The following is a 10,000-nucleotide window of genomic DNA, read 5'->3' on the forward strand; positions in this document are numbered from 1 at the left end:
TAACGCCAAATATTGATAATGCGCGGAAAAAGAAATTAAAGTCCCAATTGACAAGAGAAAATAGATTTGAGGTGTTAAGGCGAGGAGAGGAGATGGACTGAGATGATGGTATTTAAGGTTTTTATTTTATTTATTTTTTTAATGGTTTTACGATGTGTGACTTTTAACGCGAGGGGACTTTTAGATTTTAAGAAATTTGAAAGAGTAACTGATCATTTTAAAAATCAGGACATCATTTTACTGCAGGAAACAAACTGGAAAGATGATATTTTAATGGACTATCGAAAGAAATGGGAAGGATGGATTTTACATAATAACGGTGATGGAAAATGTGGAAGAGGAGTCGCAATTTTAATGAAAAGTGACGTTTTTAAAGAGAGTAAAGTTTTATACAAGGATGGAAAAGGAAAATGTATGGTTGTAGAAGTAAATTATGAGGGGAAGAAAATTGTTTTTGTTAATGTACATGCGCCGACGGAGGAAAAAGAAAAGAAGGGTTTTTTCAATCATTTAAGAGAGTTTTTAAAGGATTATAAAGAAATTGTAATAGCAGGAGATTTTAATACAGTTTTTAGCAAACAAGACATGGCGGAAGGAATGGTTTTTAAGAGTGATATGGGAAGAAAAGAACTAAAACTTTTAATGGAAGATTTTAAAATGACTGATGTGTGGAGAGAAAGAAATCAAAGAAAAAAAGAGTTTTCAAGAAGACAAATTGTGATGAATTTTGTGTGTAATACGAGGATTGATTTTATTTTATGTACAAGAAATGTGGAGAATTTTATTGAAGATATTAAGTATGAGGAGACAAGTTTAAGCGATCACAAGTTTTTATTTTTTAATATAGATTGGGAGAAATTACAAAGAGGGCCTGGAGTATGGGTTTTAAACACAGAAATTTTGAAAGACAAACATTATGTTGAAAGCGTGAAAGAAATGATTGAGAATGAGAAAAACAGTGTAATGTATGCGGAAAATAAGAGAATATGGTGGGAAAATGTAAAGTATGCTATCAAAAAATATTCAATTGAATATTGTAAATTAGTGCGAAAATGTAAAAGGTTTAAGGAGAAAGAATTGAAAGCAAGTCTTGAAAAAGAATTAAATGAAGAAAATAAGGACATTCAAAAGATCAAAGAAATCGAAGAAAAGTTGAAAGAAGTAGAGGAAAAGCAATATGAAGGAGCAAGATTACGAAGTAAAGCACAGTATATGGTTGAAGGAGAAAAATGTACGAAATTCTTTTTTGATTTAGAAAAAAAGAAAGGGAATGCTGAAATGATAAAGGAGATAAAAGGAAAAAATGGAGAAATAGTTCAGGGAAATGCAAATGTTCTAAAAGAAATTAAGGATTTTTATGAAGATCTTTTTAAGGCAAGAGGAGTAGAGGAGAAAGAAAAAACTGATTTTCTTAACAAAATAAAAGCAAAAGTAAGCGAAGAAGATAAAGAGGAATGTGAACAAGAGTTTAGAGCAGAAGAAATTGAACAAGCGATTGACGAACTAAATAAAAAGAAAAGCCCAGGAATTGATGGTTTAGGAAGTGAATTTTATAAGTGTTTTAAAGGGATTTTAATAGAGATTTTAAAAGAGGTTTTTAAAGAAATTTTTGAAAGGGAAGAAATTTATGAAAGAATGCGGATTGGATTAATGAAACTCATTTACAAAAAGAAAGGTGAAAAGACAGATTTAAAGAATTATAGACCCATATCAATGTTGAACACAGACTTAAAAATAATTGCAAAGGTTTTAGCTAACAGATTGAAAGAAATAATGCCAAAAATAATAACTACAAACCAGGCTTATGCTGTGAAGGGAAGAGATATTGCAGATGTGACGATGAGTATAAGGGACACTATTTGGTATATGACAAAAGAAAAACAAGAAGGATATGTGTTTAGTCTGGATTTTGAAAAGGCATTTGATAGGGTGGAACATGTGTTTTTATTTGATGTTTTAAAGAGTTTTGGTTTTGGAGAGAATTTTATCAAATGGATCAAGATTTTATATAAGGGTGCTCTGACTAAAGTTAAATGTAATGGTTTTTTATCGAATGCTTTTAATGTTACAAGATCAGTGAGGCAGGGTTGTCCACTCTCTGCCTTACTATATTCTTTACTATCTGAACCATTAGGACTAGCAATTAAAGAAAACAAGAAGATAATGGGGATTGAAAGTGAGAAAAGTAAAGTGTTTCAGTATGCTGATGATACCACAATAATTGTAAAGGGGAAGGAAAGTGTCAAAGAAGTTATGAATGTTGTTAATGAATTTTGTAAGGGTTCAGGAAGTAAAGTGAACGAGGACAAAACTGTTTACATGAAATTTGGTAATGCTACTAGTCTGGAAGATTGCTTTAAATTCAAAGAAGTGGAAGAAATAAAAATTTTAGGAATTCTAATGGGTAAAGATGAGAAGAAAACAAGAGATGATGTATGGAATAATCTGATTATTGACATTGAGAGAAAACTGAATTTTTGGAAACTAAGGAATTTAAGTTTAAAAGGAAAAGTGTTGGTTTTAAATGTTTTAATGGTTTCTAAATTATGGTACGTTTTATATTTAACTGAAATGCCTATGTGGACAGAAAAGAGGTTGAAGGAATGTTTTTTAAACTTTTTATGGAATGGAAAACCCCCCAGAATAGCACATAACACGATTTTAGGAGATATAGAGAGGGGTGGGCTGGGATTAATGGACATAGAGCAGAGAAAAAATAGTCTGAGAGTTAAAGTGGTCAAAAAATACCTACAAGAAGAGAATAATGCTGAGTGGAAAAAAACAATGAAATATTTTTTAAACAGATGTGGGAATTTTAACATGGGGGATGACATTTTATGGATGAAGACAAAACTGTGGATGACGGAAAATGTGCCTGGATTTTATAGAGAGCTTTTAAGTGCATGGGGAAACTTTTTACCAAAAGTTGATTTTAACCCCAGGGGGAGAGAAAACATTTTAAATCAACCTCTTTTTTAAATCACAACATTTTAAAGCAAGGCAAAGTGATTTATTATAAGAAGTGGATGGAGGTGGGAATAACAAGAGTCAGAGACATTTTATATGAAGTGAAAGAAGGATTTTTACCCGTACAATGTATTTTTGATGCAATGGATGAGGCAAAGGAAGAATACAGCAAAACAGGAATTTTAAATTCATATGAAATGATAAAACAAGCAATACCTGAAGAATGGCTGGAAAGAGTCGAAAAACGAGAAAATGAAAGTGAGGAGAAAGAAATAAGAGTAAATTTGGATAACAAAGTGTGTGACTTTAAGGAATGTACTATTAAGATGTTTTATTGTGTTTTTAGAGACTCTGTTTTTAAAGAGCCAATTGTGACTGATTTCTGGACACAAAAATTTGTAAATTTAAAACCTGAAGAAATGTGGAATAATATGAAAGGAAAATGTGTAGCAACAAGTCTAGAATCAGAAGAGTACATGATAAGACACAAAGTGGTTTTTACTGATTTGATTTTAAACAAGATAAGAATGGAACCTAGTGCAATGTGCAAAGTGTGTAATGAAAAGGAAGAAGGGATTTTACACTTGTTTTTATACTGCAAAGAGTTGGAAAGTTTTTTAAGCAAATGTAATGATGTGGTCAAAGCTCTTGAAGAGCGATGGAATGAAAATGAATTGGACTGGAATCAAATTGTGATGTTTGGATGGACAAAGACAAGTAAAAACAGTGCTTTTATAAATCTTTGGATAATGTTGATGAAAAGGGCAATATGGGAAAGAAGGATTGTAGCAAAAAAGGAAAAAACTGTGATGGAGGTATGGAATGTCTTTAAGAGAAAATCTGAAATGTATATTGAAAAACTGTATGTGCATTTTAAAGGTGAAGAAAATGAGAATGTGTTTTATAAGGTTTTTACTTCCGAGGTTTGCTGTATTCTTGAGGACTTAGATTGGACTTTGCCAGACATCCATTGAGGTGATGTTAGTTGATTCTTATGTTGTTTTTATTATTATTTTTAATTACTGTATGTATGTAAATTTGTGATTTGATAATGTATATTGTAAATTGAATTGAAACGTTCAATAAAAAAAAAAAAAAAAAAAAAAAAAGCACGCCCGCTCTCGTCTGATCTCGGAAGCCAAGCAGGGTCGGGCCTGGTTAGTACTTGGATGGGAGACCGCCTGGGAATACCAGGTGCTCTAAGCATTTAATTAATTAATTATTTTTTTATGTCATTTTTTCCCATGAATGCGATCTTTCTGTAAGCGTTCACTGATGTCATGGCGTTGCCACATAAGTCTTGAAGTGTCTATCGAAGCGAGTCAGCACTCGCTTACGGCCACACCACCCTGAGCACGCCCGCTCTCGTCTGATCTCGGAAGCCAAGCAGGGTCGGGCCTGGTTAGTACTTGGATGGGAGACCGCCTGGGAATACCAGGTGCTGTAAGCATTTAATTAATTAATTATTTTTTTTATGTCATTTTTTCCCATGAATGCGTCCTTTCTGTAACCATTTACCGATGTCATTGCGTTGCCACATTAGCCTTGAAGTGTCTCTCGAATCGAGTCAGCACTCGTTTACGGCCACACCACCCTGAGCACGCCCGCTCTCGTCTGATCTCGGAAGCCAAGCAGGGTCGGGCCTGGTTAGTACTTGGATGGGAGACCGCCTGGGAATACCTGGTGCTGTAAGAATTTAATTAATTAATTTTTTATGTCATTTTTCCCATGAATGCGTCCTTTCTGAAAGCGTTCTCCCATGGCATGCCGTTGCCACATTAGTTTTGAAGTGTCTCTCGAATCAAGTCCGCACTCGCTTACGGCCACACCACCCTGAGCACGCCCGCTCTCGTCTGATCTCGGAAGCCAAGCAGGGTCGGGCCTGGTTAGTACTTGGATGGGAGATTGCCTGGGAATACCAGGTGCTGTAAGCATTTAATTAATTAAATATTTATTTATGTCATTTTTTCCCATGAATGCGTTCTTTCTGTAAGCGTTCACTGATGTCATGGCGTTGCCACATAAGTCTTGAAGTGTCTGTCGATTCGAGTCGGCACTCGCTTACGGCCACACCACCCTGAGCACGCCCGCTCTCGTCTGATCTCGGAAGCCAAGCAGGGTCGGGCCTGGTTAGTACTTGGATGGGAGACCGCCTGGGAATACCAGGTGCTGTAAGCATTTAATTAATTAAATATTTATTTATGTCATATTTTCCCATGAATGCGTCCTTTCTGTAAGCGTTCTCCCATGGCATGGCGTTGCCACATTAGTTTTGAAGTGTCTCTCGAATCAAGTCTGCACTCGCTTACGGCCACACCACCCTGAGCACGCCCGCTATCGTCTGATCTCGGAAGCCAAGCAGGGTCGGGCCTGGTTAGTACTTGGATGGGAGACCGCCTGGGAATACCAGGTGCTGTAAGCATTTAATTAATTAATAATTTTTTTTATGTCATTTTTTCCCATGAATGCGTCCTTTCTGTAACCATTTACCGATGTCATTGCGTTGCCACATTAGCCTTGAAGTGTCTCTCGAATCGAGTCAGCACTCGCTTACGGCCACACCACCCTGAGCACGCCCGCTCTCGTCTGATCTCGGAAGCCAAGCAGGGTCGGGCCTGGTTAGTACTTGGATGGGAGACCGCCTGGGAATACCAGGTGCTGTAAGCATTTAATTAATTAATAATTTTTTTTATGTCATTTTTTCCCATGAATGCGTCCTTTCTGTAACCATTTACCGATGTCATTGCGTTGCCACATTAGCCTTGAAGTGTCTCTCGAATTGAGTCAGCACTCGCTTATGGCCACACCACCCTGAGCACGCCCGCTCTCGTCTGATCTCGGAAGCCAAGCAGGGTCGGGCCTGGTTAGTACTTGGATGGGAGACCGCCTGGGAATACCAGGTGCTGTAAGCATTTAATTAATTAATTATTTTTTTTATGTCATTTTTTCCCATGAATGCGTCCTTTCTGTAACCATTTACCGATGTCATTGCGTTGCCACATTAGCCTTGAAGTGTCTCTCGAATCGAGTCAGCACTCGCTTACGGCCACACCACCCTGAGCACGCCCGTTCTCGTCTGATCTCGTAAGCCAAGCAGGGTCGGGCCTGGTTAGTACTTGGATGGGAGACCGCCTGGGAATACCAGGTGCTGTAAGCATTTAATTAATTAATAATTTTTTTATGTCATTTTTTCCCATGAATGCGATCTTTCTGTAAGCGTTCACCGATGTCATGGCGTTGCCACATAAGTCTTGAAGTGTCTATCGAAGCGAGTCAGCACTCGCTTACGGCCACACCACCCTGAGCACGCCCGCTCTCGTCTGATCTCGGAAGCCAAGCAGGGTCGGGCCTGGTTAGTACTTGGATGGGAGACCGCCTGGGAATACCAGGTGCTGTAAGCATTTAATTAATTAAATATTTATTTATGTCATATTTTCCCATGAATGCGTCCTTTCTGTAACCATTTACCGATGTCATTGCGTTGCCACATTAGCCTTGAAGTGTCTCTCGAATCGAGTCAGCACTCGCTTACGGCCACACCACCCTGAGCACGCCCGCTCTCGTCTGATCTCGGAAGCCAAGCAGGGTCGGGCCTGGTTAGTACTTGGATGGGAGACCGCCTGGGAATACCAGGTGCTGTAAGCATTTAATTAATTAATTATTTTTTTATGTCATTTTTTCCCATGAATGCGACCTTTCTGTAAGCGTTCACTGATGTCATGGCGTTGCCACATAAGTCTTGAAGTGTCTATCGAAGCGTGTCAGCACTCGCTTACGGCCACACCACCCTGAGCACGCCCGCTCTCGTCTGATCTCGGAAGCCAAGCAGGGTCGGGCCTGGTTAGTACTTGGATGGGAGACCGCCTGGGAATACCTGGTGCTGTAAGAATTAAATTAATTAATTATTTATGTCATTTTTCCCATGAATGCGTCCTTTCTGTAAGCGTTCTCCCATGGCATGGCGTTGCCACATTAGTTTTGAAGTGTCTCTCGAATCAAGTCAGCACTCGCTTACGGCCACGCCACCCTGAGCACGCCCGCTCTCGTCTGATCTCGTAAGCCAAGCAGGGTCGGGCCTGGTTAGTACTTGGATGGGAGACCGCCTGGGAATACCAGGTGCTGTAAGCATTTAATTAATTAATTATTTTTTTTATGTCAGTTTTTCCCATGAATGCGTCCTTTCTGTAACCATTTACCGATGTCATTGCGTTGCCACATTAGCCTTGAAGTGTCTCTCGAATCGAGTCAGCACTCGTTTACGGCCACACCACCCTGAGCACGCCCGCTCTTGTCTGATCTCGGAAGCCAAGCAGGGTCGGGCCTGGTTAGTACTTGGATGGGAGACCGCCTGGGAATACCTGGTGCTGTAAGAATTTAATTAATTAATTTTTTATGTCATTTTTCCCATGAATGCGTCCTTTCTGTAAGCGTTCTCCCATGGCATGCCGTTGCCACATTAGTTTTGAAGTGTCTCTCGAATCAAGTCCGCACTCGCTTACGGCCACACCACCCTGAGCACGCCCGCTCTCGTCTGATCTCGGAAGCCAAGCAGGGTCGGGCCTGGTTAGTACTTGGATGGGAGATTGCCTGGGAATACCAGGTGCTGTAAGCATTTATTAATTAAATATTTATTTATGTCATTTTTTCCCATGAATGCGTTCTTTCTGTAAGCGTTCACTGATGTCATGGCGTTGCCACATAAGTCTTGAAGTGTCTGTCGATTCGAGTCGGCACTCGCTTACGGCCACACCACCCTGAGCACGCCCGCTCTCGTCTGATCTCGGAAGCCAAGCAGGGTCGGGCCTGGTTAGTACTTGGATGGGAGACCGCCTGGGAATACCAGGTGCTGTAAGCATTTAATTAATTAATAATTTTTTTATGTCATTTTTTCCCATGAATGCGTCCTTTCTGTAACCATTTACCGATGTCATTGCGTTGCCACATTAGCCTTGAAGTGTCTCTCGAATCGAGTCAGCACTCGCTTACGGCCACACCACCCTGAGCACGCCCGCTCTCGTATGATCTCGGAAGCCAAGCAGGGTCGGGCCTGGTTAGTACTTGGATGGGAGACCGCCTGGGAATACCAGGTGCTGTAAGCATTTAATTAATTAATTATTTTTTTATGTCATTTTTTCCCATGAATGCGACCTTTCTGTAAGCGTTCACTGATGTCATGGCGTTGCCACATAAGTCTTGAAGTGTCTATCGAAGCGAGTCAGCACTCGCTTACGGCCACACCACCCTGAGCACGCCCGCTCTCGTCTGATCTCGGAAGCCAAGCAGGGTCGGGCCTGGTTAGTACTTGGATGGGAGACCGCCTGGGAATACCAGGTGCTGTAAGCATTTAATTAATTAATTATTTTTTTTATGTCATTTTTTTCCATGAATGCGTCCTTTCTGTAACCATTTACCGATGTCATTGCGTTGCCACATTAGCCTTGAAGTGTCTCTCGAATCGAGTCAGCACTCGTTTACGGCCACACCACCCTGAGCACGCCCGCTCTCGTCTGATCTCGGAAGCCAAGCAGGGTCGGGCCTGGTTAGTACTTGGATGGGAGACCGCCTGGGAATACCTGGTGCTGTAAGAATTAAATTAATTAATTATTTATGTCATTTTTCCCATGAGTCCGTCCTTTCTGTAAGCGTTCTCCCATGGCATGGCGTTGCCACATTAGTTTTGAAGTGTCTCTCGAATCAAGTCAGCACTCGCTTACGGCCACGCCACCCTGAGCACGCCCGCTCTCGTCTGATCTCGTAAGCCAAGCAGGGTCGGGCCTGGTTAGTACTTGGATGGGAGACCGCCTGGGAATACCAGGTGCTCTAAGCATTTAATTAATTAATTATTTTTTTATGTCATTTTTTCCCATGAATGCGATCTTTCTGTAAGCGTTCACTGATGTCATGGCGTTGCCACATAAGTCTTGAAGTGTCTATCGAAGCGAGTCAGCACTCGCTTACGGCCACACCACCCTGAGCAAGCCCGCTCTCGTCTGATCTCGGAAGCCAAGCAGGGTCGGGCCTGGTTAGTACTTGGATGGGAGACCGCCTGGGAATACCAGGTGCTGTAAGCATTTAATTAATTAATTATTTTTTTTATGTCATTTTTTCCCATGAATGCGTCCTTTCTGTAACCATTTACCGATGTCATTGCGTTGCCACATTAGCCTTGAAGTGTCTCTCGAATCGAGTCAGCACTCGTTTACGGCCACACCACCCTGAGCACGCCCGCTCTCGTCTGATCTCGGAAGCCAAGCAGGGTCGGGTCTGGTTAGTACTTGGATGGGAGACCGCCTGGGAATACCTGGTGCTGTAAGAATTTAATTAATTAATTTTTTATGTCATTTTTCCCATGAATGCGTCCTTTCTGAAAGCGTTCTCCCATGGCATGGCGTTGCCACATTAGTTTTGAAGTGTCTCTCGAATCAAGTCTGCACTCGCTTACGGCCACACCACCCTGAGCACGCCCGCTCTCGTCTGATCTCGGAAGCCAAGCAGGGTCGGGCCTGGTTAGTACTTGGATGGGAGACCGCCTGGGAATACCAGGTGCTGTAAGCATTTAATTAATTAATAATTTTTTTTATGTCATTTTTTCCCATGAATGCGTCCTTTCTGTAACCATTTACCGATGTCATTGCGTTGCCACATTAGCCTTGAAGTGTCTCTCGAATCGAGTCAGCACTCGCTTACGGCCACACCACCCTGAGCACGCCCGCTCTCGTCTGATCTCGGAAGCCAAGCAGGGTCGGGCCTGGTTAGTACTTGGATGGGAGACCGCCTGGGAATACCAGGTGCTGTAAGCATTTAATTAATTAATTATTTTTTTATGTCATTTTTTCCCATGAATGCGACCTTTCTGTAAGCGTTCACTGATGTCATGGCGTTGCCACATAAGTCTTGAAGTGTCTATCGAAGCGAGTCAGCACTCGCTTATGGCCACACCACCCTGAGCACGCCCGCTCTCGTCTGATCTCGGAAGCCAAGCAGGGTCGGGCCTGGTTAGTACTTGGATGGGAGACCGCCTGGGAATACCAGT

At 41.4% G+C, this 10,000-nt stretch overlaps 16 non-coding genes and 8 pseudogenes across 16 annotated transcripts; all 24 read left to right on the forward strand.

Moving 5' to 3' along the window:
* The first annotated feature begins 4,298 nt into the window (after positions 1 to 4,298).
* LOC135722697 (5S ribosomal RNA) lies at positions 4,299 to 4,417 on the forward strand. Its single transcript, XR_010522423.1, has one exon. It is a non-coding gene; the product is annotated as a 5S ribosomal RNA (ribosomal RNA).
* A 126-nt stretch (positions 4,418 to 4,543) lies between these two features.
* On the forward strand, positions 4,544 to 4,662 carry LOC135724862 (5S ribosomal RNA). The gene has a single exon (XR_010524517.1). It is a non-coding gene; the product is annotated as a 5S ribosomal RNA (ribosomal RNA).
* A 120-nt stretch (positions 4,663 to 4,782) lies between these two features.
* Positions 4,783 to 4,901, forward strand: LOC135725417 (5S ribosomal RNA; annotated as a pseudogene).
* Positions 4,902 to 5,026: 125 nt separating this feature from the next.
* On the forward strand, positions 5,027 to 5,145 carry LOC135722698 (5S ribosomal RNA). The gene has a single exon (XR_010522424.1). It is a non-coding gene; the product is annotated as a 5S ribosomal RNA (ribosomal RNA).
* A 125-nt stretch (positions 5,146 to 5,270) lies between these two features.
* LOC135725576 (5S ribosomal RNA) lies at positions 5,271 to 5,389 on the forward strand (annotated as a pseudogene).
* Positions 5,390 to 5,515: 126 nt separating this feature from the next.
* LOC135722699 (5S ribosomal RNA) lies at positions 5,516 to 5,634 on the forward strand. Its single transcript, XR_010522425.1, has one exon. It is a non-coding gene; the product is annotated as a 5S ribosomal RNA (ribosomal RNA).
* Positions 5,635 to 5,760: 126 nt separating this feature from the next.
* LOC135723553 (5S ribosomal RNA) lies at positions 5,761 to 5,879 on the forward strand. The gene has a single exon (XR_010523252.1). It is a non-coding gene; the product is annotated as a 5S ribosomal RNA (ribosomal RNA).
* Positions 5,880 to 6,005: 126 nt separating this feature from the next.
* Positions 6,006 to 6,124, forward strand: LOC135724123 (5S ribosomal RNA). The gene has a single exon (XR_010523795.1). It is a non-coding gene; the product is annotated as a 5S ribosomal RNA (ribosomal RNA).
* Positions 6,125 to 6,249: 125 nt separating this feature from the next.
* LOC135722700 (5S ribosomal RNA) lies at positions 6,250 to 6,368 on the forward strand. Its single transcript, XR_010522426.1, has one exon. It is a non-coding gene; the product is annotated as a 5S ribosomal RNA (ribosomal RNA).
* A 125-nt stretch (positions 6,369 to 6,493) lies between these two features.
* LOC135722701 (5S ribosomal RNA) lies at positions 6,494 to 6,612 on the forward strand. Its single transcript, XR_010522427.1, has one exon. It is a non-coding gene; the product is annotated as a 5S ribosomal RNA (ribosomal RNA).
* Positions 6,613 to 6,737: 125 nt separating this feature from the next.
* LOC135723929 (5S ribosomal RNA) lies at positions 6,738 to 6,856 on the forward strand. Its single transcript, XR_010523608.1, has one exon. It is a non-coding gene; the product is annotated as a 5S ribosomal RNA (ribosomal RNA).
* A 120-nt stretch (positions 6,857 to 6,976) lies between these two features.
* LOC135725699 (5S ribosomal RNA) lies at positions 6,977 to 7,095 on the forward strand (annotated as a pseudogene).
* Positions 7,096 to 7,221: 126 nt separating this feature from the next.
* On the forward strand, positions 7,222 to 7,340 carry LOC135725961 (5S ribosomal RNA; annotated as a pseudogene).
* A 120-nt stretch (positions 7,341 to 7,460) lies between these two features.
* LOC135763007 (5S ribosomal RNA) lies at positions 7,461 to 7,579 on the forward strand (annotated as a pseudogene).
* A 124-nt stretch (positions 7,580 to 7,703) lies between these two features.
* Positions 7,704 to 7,822, forward strand: LOC135763029 (5S ribosomal RNA). Its single transcript, XR_010539498.1, has one exon. It is a non-coding gene; the product is annotated as a 5S ribosomal RNA (ribosomal RNA).
* Positions 7,823 to 7,947: 125 nt separating this feature from the next.
* On the forward strand, positions 7,948 to 8,066 carry LOC135762111 (5S ribosomal RNA). The gene has a single exon (XR_010538676.2). It is a non-coding gene; the product is annotated as a 5S ribosomal RNA (ribosomal RNA).
* Positions 8,067 to 8,191: 125 nt separating this feature from the next.
* Positions 8,192 to 8,310, forward strand: LOC135762397 (5S ribosomal RNA). The gene has a single exon (XR_010538954.2). It is a non-coding gene; the product is annotated as a 5S ribosomal RNA (ribosomal RNA).
* A 126-nt stretch (positions 8,311 to 8,436) lies between these two features.
* Positions 8,437 to 8,555, forward strand: LOC135762952 (5S ribosomal RNA). Its single transcript, XR_010539486.2, has one exon. It is a non-coding gene; the product is annotated as a 5S ribosomal RNA (ribosomal RNA).
* A 120-nt stretch (positions 8,556 to 8,675) lies between these two features.
* LOC135762153 (5S ribosomal RNA) lies at positions 8,676 to 8,794 on the forward strand (annotated as a pseudogene).
* Positions 8,795 to 8,919: 125 nt separating this feature from the next.
* Positions 8,920 to 9,038, forward strand: LOC135761982 (5S ribosomal RNA). The gene has a single exon (XR_010538553.2). It is a non-coding gene; the product is annotated as a 5S ribosomal RNA (ribosomal RNA).
* A 126-nt stretch (positions 9,039 to 9,164) lies between these two features.
* On the forward strand, positions 9,165 to 9,283 carry LOC135762604 (5S ribosomal RNA; annotated as a pseudogene).
* Positions 9,284 to 9,403: 120 nt separating this feature from the next.
* LOC135722705 (5S ribosomal RNA) lies at positions 9,404 to 9,522 on the forward strand. The gene has a single exon (XR_010522431.1). It is a non-coding gene; the product is annotated as a 5S ribosomal RNA (ribosomal RNA).
* Positions 9,523 to 9,648: 126 nt separating this feature from the next.
* On the forward strand, positions 9,649 to 9,767 carry LOC135722706 (5S ribosomal RNA). The gene has a single exon (XR_010522432.1). It is a non-coding gene; the product is annotated as a 5S ribosomal RNA (ribosomal RNA).
* Positions 9,768 to 9,892: 125 nt separating this feature from the next.
* LOC135725771 (5S ribosomal RNA) overlaps positions 9,893 to 10,000 on the forward strand; it is a 119-nt pseudogene continuing 11 nt past the window's right edge.

Source organism: Paramisgurnus dabryanus, chromosome 9 (assembly GCF_030506205.2).
Source record: "Paramisgurnus dabryanus chromosome 9, PD_genome_1.1, whole genome shotgun sequence".
NCBI lineage: Eukaryota > Metazoa > Chordata > Actinopteri > Cypriniformes > Cobitidae > Paramisgurnus > Paramisgurnus dabryanus.